At 34.8% G+C, this 11530-nt stretch overlaps 1 protein-coding gene across 1 annotated transcript in view; it reads left to right on the forward strand.

Moving 5' to 3' along the window:
• The first annotated feature begins 356 nt into the window (after window positions 1-356).
• The window catches only part of TCF21 (transcription factor 21), a 33615-nt gene continuing 22441 nt past the window's right edge, over window positions 357-11530 (forward strand). Inside the window, exon 1 of the mRNA XM_044677019.1 lies at window positions 357-414. The gene's annotated coding sequence lies outside the window, so the exon portion shown is untranslated. The remainder of the gene's footprint in view (window positions 415-11530) is intronic.

The raw sequence follows: 11530 nt of genomic DNA on the forward strand, positions 1-11530 counted from the left end.
CGGGTCTGGCTCCATTAGACTAGAGCGGCATAGAGCGGGCACGACTGCACGCAGACCCTCATCCTAGGAAAAACTAGTCTAGCGTTGTGGAAACCTGTTTAAACCTGGGAGTCAGGCCCAGAACAGAGTTAACCCACCACCGAGAGTCTATCATAGGGTACTTCAATTCATATCAACAAGCCTTTATTAAAGTGCCGGTTACGTATTGGTCACTGTGTAAATTGAGGATATAAACACACACACACCCTGAAGCCCGATGAAATAGGGACTGCCCTCAAGGAACTTACATTCTACCGGGGTTCCTGCTCAGCCCTGCCAAGTAGAGTTATCGAGCAGCCACAAACTGGGAGAAGAGCGAGGAACCTACGTGGTGAAAATGAGTGGTCAATTCTGCTTTCTCCAAAGCCAGCAAAGGTAATTTCCTCCCACTTTCTGACATCTCCTTCCAGAGCCAAGGAAGCCCTCAAGAACTCAGAGACCCTCTCAGTTGTCCTACCAATGACCCACCCCAGAGATCAGAGAGGTTCCCCTTGGATGCAAATTTTTGGTCTGATGTTGCTGTCTAAGTCATATATCTCTGAGATTGTTTGTACAGACAGGTGAATTGGACATGAAATTTAATTCCTCTCGGTGTTGATTGTGTGTTCCTTCTGTTGTGTGCAGATGCAAAGCATGGAATCCCTGCAAAGGTACAGGGAGAGCCTCACCCAGAATTCCAGGGGACCCCCTGGAGAACTTTGGGTGAGGGGCAGTTGAGAAGGGTTGAAGACAATTATTTTGTGGGATTGGATGTGAGCAGATACTCTGTTTGATTCTCCTGACTTGGGGTTTCTCCTGAGAAACCATTGTAGCATAAGCTAGTGATTTCTACTCATAGGATTAGCCTATTTGTTAGTACTATGAGTAATTAGAATGCCTGCTTTTATTATTCATTAAAAGCAGCTAAATGATTTATCTTATTGTGTAAGAGGCAGGGGAAAAAAAGATTTCCAAAAGGTGATGGTTTTACACCATTTGGTCATAGACTATTTGAACCTGAAGATTTCTCATGGCTATCTGTCTTGCTAAAAGTCAGGGCAAGATAAAGTGTAATCTGGCTCTGATTTCTGCAAGAAAGAAAACAGATGAAATGACTGCTCATTTATCACTGTACCTACCCTTCCCCCTACTCCACTTCCATTTAATGGACACAGGAAATCAGCCTTTTGCTTCTTGCCTTTAAAAATGAAAACAATCAGTTTAAAAGATAACATTCAATTCTAAGATTTGTTTTTAAAAATATTTACTTCAAAGTGAGTGTGTGTACTTTATTGCTGCAGATTTCACCTTCTCTCTTAGAAGATGATGTTCTTGAATTTCTATGAAAAAGCAAATTACCATTAGTAGCTATTCCTCTTCTATTGAGCATTACCAAACTTCATTCTAATGAACTTATAAATTCCCGTTTTCTTTGCATGACTTACCCCTCCATTAGAAAGTCAGCACCATGAGGACAAGTATTCTGTCTTATTTAATTTGTGTATCTCCTCCCTACTCTCAATCCCAGCACCCACCATGTGCTCCATATACTGTAATAGGGAGTGGGAGTGGGAATAAATAAATAAATATTTGTTAAATTAAATTAAATTACCTAGACTAATCCTTGCCAGACAATTCTAACAAAGATTGTCAGCTTAGTAGAACCTGCCAGAGCTTGCAATTCAATGATCTGAACTACAGGAAACCTTTTGTGACATCATGATGCATTAAAAAAGGACTTCACTGGAAGATAAAGACATAAATTATTTTTTAAAAATGAACTTGGTTTATAAAACCCCATAATTAATAATAATAATAATAATAATAATAACAATTGATCCAATTCTAGAGTGATCTTATTTCTGCATCTGAGCTTGAAGGAGTCAACATAAATTAAATTAAAAGTTTTGTTCCGCTATCAAGTCTTCCTTCATGTCTAGCAACTCAATCAGTCTAGATAATTACCATATATCTAATTGTTTTTGTCCTCCTGCATTCCCATATTAAAATGTTGATTATATGTTCATGTGGCAGGAGTAGGAAGAAAATCTTATCAATTATATGCACAGATAATATTGTGTTCTTGACAGAATAAAAAGTACTTTATGTATATTAAATACAGAACTGCACTCATTAAACTCTATATACTCTTTTAAATACTCTTTTTAAATCACTTCAATAATGTACTTTCATGGAGCCCTTTGGAATCCTGGCTCTGCTATTTGTCCATGATGTTGGGTAAACCATTTAATCTCCAGGTAAATTGAGACAACTAAAGAAGATTATTTCCCAGCTTTAAATCTATGAAAATTTGATAATGATCAGTGGTTTGTGGCATGCATAATACCAGTCAAAACCTCTCCATCTTATTTATATAAAATTATTGAATGCTTTCTTTCTCATTAGCTCGTGTGCTCCTTGAGGGCAAGGGATTATCCCTTGGCTTTCTTTCTATCTCTAGCATTTAGCACTAAGCCTGGAACAGTTTTATAAATGATTAATAAAAATAAACTGACACATTCTTATTCTATACATTTATTTTTTAAACCTTTACCTTCTGTCTTAGAATTAATTCTGAGGATCCGTTCCAAAGCAGAAGAGAGGTAAGGGCTGGGCAGTTGGGGTTAAGTGACTTGCCCAGGATCTCACAGATAGAAAGTATTTGAGTTCAGATTTAAACCCAGAACTTCCCATCTCTATGCTTGGTTCTCTACCCACTAAGCCATGTAAGTATTCCCTTATTAATGTCGTTTAGGTCACTTTTCACTTGCAAGTGGTCATAAGTTTTATACTATAGCAGATTTTAACTTCTTTCCAGAGGCAATTAGGTCATCCAAGGGATGAGCACTGGGCCTGGAGTCAGAGAGACCTAAGTTCTAACTAATCTAACTACCTCTAACACTTACTAACTGTGTGACCCTGGTCAAGTCACTTAACCTCCATTCAACTCAGTTTCTTTTCTGTAAAATAGAGATAATAATAGCAACTGCCTCTTAGAGTTATTGTGAAGATCCAATGAAATTATATTTGTAAAGTATTTGGCAATAGAAGGCACTTCAAAATGCTTTTTCCTTCCCCCCCCCTTAAATTAACCTTGTCTATAAAATGTCTAGATAAGCCAGCATTTGAAAAACTGAATTATATGTTCTTTTTTAAAATAGAAAAATTATTCTGGAATATTATGATTCAATATGAGTTTTTTACTTTTTAAATAATCAAGAGAATTTTCCATATTATAAAGGGTGTGCATGTATATACACATGTTTATATGTATGTTTGGAAAGCATATACAATGACTATTATAAGAGTAGTTGATTTTTTTAACAGAATGCTACAATATTTTCAAATCCATTTATTTGCTTTGAAGTTCTTGAAATTTGTTGTGGAAAAAAAAACTATTTCTATGCTCACATTGGGGTATAGAGTGCTGGGCCTGAAATTAGGAAGAGCTGAGTTCAAATCTATTTAACAATTTATCTCCATTTCCTCATCTTTAAAATAAGCTGGAGAAGAAAATGGCAAATCACTCCAGTGTCTCTGCCAAGAAAACCTCAAATGAGTCACGAAGAGTCAGACAGGCCTGAGACAGCTGAACAAAAATGCTCACATTATAGAAATTCCTGCCACTTAGCCCAAAGAACTAGGAAATTGGAAGGAAGTTTCTGAGAAGTAGATTTCAGTTCTGCCTGAAGAGTAGAGCACTCTCTTAATAGAATGAGCCAACTTGGGAAATACAGTTTCTTCTCCCTAAACATCTTTAAGCAGAAGTTGCATGATCATTTCTCAGTAAAGTTTTATAAGAAAATCTTTTCAGGTTTGGACTTGACTGAAGTGACTTCTTAGAGCCCCTCCAGCTCAGAAATTGCATACAACTGACTTTTCAATGTATCCACCACTTTGAGTTAAAATTTCTATAATAGTAAAATTCAAGGTTCTATCCAAATTCCTTGGTGGCCCATAAAAACTTTTTTCCTGTTGTTTCTCAAAAGAAGCAAGCCAGTAACTTCAACATTTTTTGTTAGAAATAAATTTTTGTGGTAATACAAATGAGACCTGACAGAGTATAGTGAGCAGAAGAAGCTAAATCTACTAGAATGCAAGACCACTGAGAACACAAGCTGTTTTTCATTTCATCTTTGGATCCTGAGTGCTTAAGTCAATGACATTGTGTGGAGGAGAAGATTTGTTATTTCAAGGTAATGGGTGACAAATGAGGGTCAAAGTGTGATTGAGAGGAAGGTGAGATCACTTCTAGCTTTGGGTAGAGAGGAACCAAGTCATAGAAATTTCATTTAAACCTCAAAATGCAGGATAAAACTTTGATATAAGAAAATGAAAATGGAGGCAGATAGCTTAGTGGATTGAGAGCCAGATCTAGAAATGAGAGATCTGATTCAAATCTGGCCTCAGACATTTCCTGTAGGACCCTGGGCAAGTCATTCAACCCCCATTGGCTAGTCCTAGTATTGATTCTAAGATGGAAGGTAAAGGTTTTTGAAAAAAAAGAAAATAAAAATGAACATGGAAGGTAAGAAAGTTAACATCCCAGATAGAGAAAAGATATAAGCAAAAGTGTAGAAATATGTTATATATGTTATATAGCACTTCATTAAGTGCTATATAAAGTTGGGAACAGAATGCATAGGTCTTTGAATACTAGACTAAAGGGTTTGTACTTTATTAAAAGAGTAATAAGAGAAATTTGGTGAGGGGAGGGTATTTTGTTGTGTGTTGTCATCATTGTTGTTGTTCATTTGTTGTATGATCAGGGGAATGCTATAAAGGACAGTTAGCCTCAGGAAGAGTTAGCTAGCAGCAGTAGAGAATGCAAAGAATGCAAACTCAAAAAAGGAGAGAGAAAAAAAAGAACAAAATGGATAGACCAAGAAAGAGAGAAATGAATTACAGTGATACAATGGAAATATAAAAGGGAAATCAGATGGATAAGAAGAGAATTTGTAGAATAAAAATTGACAGAACTTGATAGTTAATAGGATGTTGGGGGTGGGGTGGGACAGTGGAGAGGGAAGGGTCAAAGATAACTGACATTTTGAGCATGAGTGACTGGATAAATAGCCACTCTATGATATAAGTATCATTTGTAGATGGTGCTTATTATAAAGTCATGTAGAAGAGTTTGTTTGAAGAGTAGAGACAATAAACTTTATTTTAGAGCTGCTAAATTAGAGATTCCAGTGAGGCACCCAGACTTACTGTAGATCCTTGGAAATTCAAGACCAGGACCTGACTGAGAGTTTGAATTTAGAGTTCTAGAATTAAAATCATCATACAAAATTGTTATTTGAAAACATGACCATAAATGATATTATCAAAGAAGAAAGCATAGAGTGAGAAAAAAGGAAATATGATAGAGCCTTAAAGAATGAATGCCTGCATTTGAGTGAGATAGGAAGGAAGAAAATGGCACCACTAAAAAAAGAGGGGAGATGTTGTATAAGTAGAGAACAAAAAGCAGCATAATGTAGTATCATGTTGTCTAGGAAGGAGAAAACCTCAAGAAAGGCATTATCAACAATTCCAAAAGTTTCTGAAAGACTGAATAGACGAAACTAAAAAAAAATATTGGATTTGTTGGTTGGAGACTTTCAAGAAAACAACTTCAGTTGAGCGATGAAGACAGAATCCAGAACCAGATGCTAGTTGAAGAATATATGGATGGTGAAGATGTCTCTAAAAGAAAGAAGTAAAAATTTCTAGTCTGATATTTTATTGGTGCCTGCTGAAGAAGTTGTTCAAATGGATATTCCAATAATGTAAGAGCATGAAGTCAGTAGTTTCTTGTTTGGGTTTTTTTTTATTTGAGGCCAGTGCCACTATTTGAAGAGTTGACTGTTGTTTGTGACTAGCTCAGTAACAAAGTGAAATCCATGGATAATGAAAAAAATCTGACTGTGGTCATTAATTTTACCAGAAAAAAATTTCTAACCAATGCAGATGTTTTTCATTCTCTGCCTTTTCTCATCTCAATCCCTCTACTCTACATGTTTTAATGAATAATAGAAAATCCTCTAAATTGAAGGGCAAGCTGGATTAACAGTCCCTGAATAAATAAGGCTATGAGCCTAAGAAAGTTTCATCAGTGCAGAAGAAAACTAATGGTGGAATGAAGGAGACACTGAGGAAAGAGAGAAAGGAAGGAAGAAAGGGAGGAATGAAGGAAGGAAAGAAAGAAAGAAAGAAGGAAGGAAGGAAGGAAGGAAGGAAGGAAGGAAAGAAAGAAGGAAGGAGTATTTATCAAGTACCTACTATTTGTCTGGCACAGTGCTAAGCAATTCACAAATATCTCATTTGATCTTTACAACAACCCAGGGAAATAGGTGTCCTAATCCCTGAGATAATAGATAGTTACTATCCCTATATTAACTATTGGTATAGTTATTATCCCTGTCTTCATTTTAGAATGAAGAAATTGAAACAAACCAAAGTTAAGTGACTTACCCAGGGTCACACATCTAGTGAACATCTGTTAAAGATTTTGAACTCAAGTCCTCTTGTTTCCAGGCCAAGTGCTATATCAAAATACCACCTAGCTAAAATAAAGATATTATGATTTCACTGATATAGGGAACTCCCATGTAAGGATGCTCCCTCTTCAAAAGTAGTTTGACATCTTCTCTGTACCATAAAAGAATCCTGAAATATTAAAAGATTTGCCTAAAGTCACACAACAAGGTGTTGGTCAGAACTTGAATTCAGGTCTTCCTGGCTTTGAAACCAGCTCTCTATCTGATACCATACTGCCAATTTTTATTTCATAATTCATATGTAAATAATATGACCTTAACTAAGATATTACTTTCATTATTCATAACTATTCCTTATAATTCTATATTGAATTGTTCTTTAAAAACTTAATGTGGAAAATTAGCATCATCAGCCAAACTTGCATAATAACATTCACATTTAAATTAAGTCATTTCATCACAAAATATTTCAGTCATTTTCCCTAAATCTTCTTCAAGATTCTTTGTACATTCATCTCCCTTAACTTTTCTTCTTATATAATCTAGGTTCTTAACCTTTTTTGTGTCATGGACTCCTTTGGCAGTTTGCGAATCTTATGAATCCCTCCTCAGAATCATGTTGTGGCATACATTTATAATTGAAAGAAATACTAAATTTAAGTTAGAGGTTAGTGAAGATAAAGATGTATTTTTCCCAATCCAAGATCATAGATGCCCTGAAATGTGTCCACAGACCTCTTTGGGGCTGGGGAAAGCAAATTATGAATTTCTTATCTGCTAAAACTTTTCTTTAACTTTTGAATCAATTTATCTAATAAGAATAACCACAAGGAGCTTTTTAAATTTGCTTTACAACAACAACAAAAAGAAGAAAGATGGCTGTGGCTTTTTTTTTCAATACACAAACATGCACGCATGCACATATACACACACAATTTTGAATGGTTTGGCACACAATGCCCAAACAATTGAAAAATGGAAAATTCCTTCTCACTGAGTTTCAAACACCAAAGCAAATAACCAGTTAGTGGGGCAGGGGGAGGACTGTTCACTGAGCAAAGGAAATTGAGGGGAAGTTTTGATGTAATGAATTAATGAATATAGCTTAACTACTAAATTCTAAAGCATCTGTTTCTAAGAAAAGCTAAAAAATAATCTTGGTGGGAATTTTTCAGAGAGCAAAATCCTGGTTAATAACGGTAGAATCTAAGAGAATGGAGATGAGTTTGGCTGCTTGTTTGAAAAAAAAAAAGCAGCCTGAGGTAGGGGCTGCTAATAAGAGAGATAACCAACAATCCAAACAAGAGCAGAGAAATCCTATAAACAACAGCAGATTTCCCAAAGGAATCCTATGTCATCATGAGGAAAGATTACAGGAAACTTCTAGTAACACTTTATTTTCTTTCCTGGAGTTCTGGGACCAGTGTCAGTAATGCAGTAGAGCAAGTCAGTTGCTATTTATACGATAGGGTTACTAAAGGTTCTTATTTTAACTTACCCATATCTACTGTCATTTTAGTTTTTATCTTCTTTAAGAAACAAATTTTATAACTTTAAACAATAAAGTCCAGGAAGGTTTGGGGGGATTGTAGTGGTCAATGAAAATAAACCAATGCATGTTCAAATGTCCTAACGTGTATGAAGATCAACTTTATAACACTAAATTGAACTGGAAGTTTATATAATTACCTGGATAATTCAGTCAAAGATCCCTGCTTTGTTCTAATGTATTGGGAGAATGTCATTCATTCAATGGGCTTTTTTGGGAGGGAGGGTTGTTTTTGTTTTAATTTGGTTTTGGTTTTGGTTTCAGTTTTTTGGCACTGTGTAGCATAGTTAGACAAAAGATAGTTACTGAGAAAATTACTTATTAAATAAAGGCCCAATATGAATAGTGACTACTCACATGTATAGGTCCCTCTAAGGGTTATGAAGAGCTTGCCCACCTGAGATGGAGGGAGAGAAAAGACATAGGGATAAGGCAGCCAAAAAAAAAAAAAAGAGGGTCAATAAAATCTTTTTTTTTCTTTAATATACAGAAGAGAACAGAAGGAAGGCTAGAAAGAATCATGAACAAGTTGGATAGCTTTGAAAGTGGCATGATCAATTCATTACATATTTAAAAGAAAAGCATATTGTATATAATATAGATCCAGTCTCAAGTGAAATCTTCTGCTCCCTAGTATAATTATGGTAATAATAACGAGCACTTATAGAGTATGTTAAGATTTGCAAAGTGTTTTGTGTTATCTCATCTGTTCCAGTCTAATTTGATCCTATACGCTAAAGAACTTCCATGCACCTTTTCTCCCCATTAGAATGTGATCTCCTTGAGATCAGGAACTACTTCTCTATGTGCATCTCCATCTTAGTAAATGCTTAAATACTTTATTCATTTCATTCATTGCAAAGATGAATGCATTCTTTCAAGAATTCAGTGGGGTAGAAGCTATTATTATCTTCATTTTACAGATAAAGGAAATTGAGATTAAGAGAGACTAAGATTGAAGCTTGCCCAGGATTACAGCTATTAAGAGTTTAAGAGAGGATTCAAATTCATGTCTTCTTAACCCCAAATCCATCATTCTATTCACTATATCACCTAGCTGGCTATATGTATATATGTGAATGTATATGTATATATAGACGTACATATATATAAATACCCATTTTATTTGAAACATGTTCAGAATGTTTAATGGAAAAATGCATTCCTATAATATGATTTTATCAATATTATTTTATCTTAAACATACAATATTTCATTTTACTTTTGATTATATGAATAATTTTTCAAATTTTCTGACAATTATTTTATAGCTGAATTATTATTAGCTCCTTGATGGCAATATTAAGTGATCCATTTCCGTTAGATTGATCAGCAGCTATTTGCACAATATTTGATGAATAAAAGGTACTCAGAGGCAGGATTTTAGACCTGAATGTGTAATTTGATCATTAAATTTAATTTCTATTTTTTAAAATCCTAAATCAAACATTGCTTAAATGGTATTACTTCATGTATATCTCACATTTACAGTGAGAAGAATTTTTTTAGATTACTTTCTTTCATGGAAAGAATATTCCACAAAGTAACACTATAGCCATGCCATATGTTTATTGATTGACTTAAGAAATTTTAGCAAGATTTGTTTAAAGTTTATGTAATTTACAATAATCCAGTGAATTTCCCCAGAAAATTCTAGTAGAGATCTATATAATGAAAATCGCTCCAAAAAAAATCACTTTTACCTAGACTGTCTGCATATCTGGCAAAAGTATTTGGGGTCTGGATTATGCAGATGCTTACAGGTCTCCACTTCTCCTTAAATTAATTGTGATTCCCTGTAAGCAAAGGGTGTTAGTACAGAGTCTAAGGCCTCAGGAATGGAGAAGTCAAAAGGAGACTTTAAAGTTTTCAGCATTTCCCCTGCAGAGTAAATTGTAAGATGACAGAGTGAGCTGTCATGTTACAAATAACCATCAGCCTAGTTTGCACTACATTTTTCTTTCATGTTATGAAAAAAGAAATCTTGTTCCACATATTTGGTTTTGTAACAAGTCTGGGTTTCTCTGCACTCTGAACATTTTTATAAAAAGAGACATCATTCATACAATTTACAAATCCCTGAGTATTCTTGGATGTGAGAAAGAATGTTTTATTCCTGTATGTCATTTTTTATTAGTGAAGGACCCTCAACAAAATCAGAGGCTTTGAGATAATGTAACTCTTTTAACTAGCTTCACATGGAATGTGTCAGTAACACGTCTAGTATCAAAGACAGAATTGTCTAATACAGTGTGAAAGTCCTTTTAGAATAGCCTTCAATTATACATTTTACAGAAAGAATATTTTCACATCAAACTTTACTGACTACATCAGATGACAGAGGACCTATGGAATTTTTTGTGAAAGTAACAAATCTAATGCATATCACATGAATCTAATAGTTTTATTAATGCAAAAAGATAATAAAAAATCTCAACTAGTTCTAAGATTTCACCAAAGGTTCTCATTTTTTTAAGTTATGTCAAAAAAGGAATTTTTTACTATACTCTGACTTCAACTTGACACATAGCTTTAATTAAAATTCATAAATAATTTAAATTAAAATTAATAAATAATAGTTGTTTATATTTATGTAGGACTTTATAGCTTGCAAGGCACTTTCTTCTCAAGAACTTGGCAATATGGGTAGCAAAAGCATTATTATATCCATTTTACAAATGAGGAAAGTCAGGTACAGAAAGATTAATTTACTCAGGGTCATTTCAAGAGTTATCAACACAGGTAGGACTGGAATTCTACTCTTCTGGCTTTAATTCAAGAGTCCCTTCCATTATACCACATGCACTCATTTTTTAAAGTCCCTTCATTTCCAAAGGCATCAAAGCATTTGGAAAATAATCTCCTCTGTGAAGACACCCCTACCCCACCTCTTCATGGAGACTTTGTGAAGTTGGAGGTCCACAGTTACCTCATTTACACAATTTTGGACTTTTTCAATCTATCAATCAGTTGCCCTGGTTTTTTTCTCTTAAAAGTATTATTTTTAAAATGGAATGGCTCCCTGGAAGGAGGAAGGAGAGGGATACTGAGGATAACTATGATGCTTGAAGTAGAAACAGGAAGCTATTATTATTCTCATATTATGGTTAGAAATATTAAGGTACAAAGAAATTATTACATGACTTAGTAAAATGAAGCAAGACATAGATCTACTACCTTCTGATCCAGAATTCTACCTACTGGTAAAAAAGGAATTCATTCAAGAAATATCTTGACTCTGGGCAGCTACATGGCTCAGCCAGGTCTTGAGATGGGAGGTTTGGGGTTCAAATATGTCCTCAGATAATTCCTAGCTATGTGAGCAAGTCACTTAACCCCAATTGCCTAGCCCTTACATTCTTCTACCTTGAAATCAATATTATTGCCAATTCTAAGACAGAAGGTAAGAATCTTAAGAGAGAGAGAGAGAGAGAGAGGGAGAGGGAGAGGGAGAGGGAGAGGGAGAGAGGGAGAGAGG

This window comes from Gracilinanus agilis, chromosome 4 (assembly GCF_016433145.1).
Source record: "Gracilinanus agilis isolate LMUSP501 chromosome 4, AgileGrace, whole genome shotgun sequence".
In the NCBI taxonomy this organism is placed as follows: domain Eukaryota; kingdom Metazoa; phylum Chordata; class Mammalia; order Didelphimorphia; family Didelphidae; genus Gracilinanus; species Gracilinanus agilis.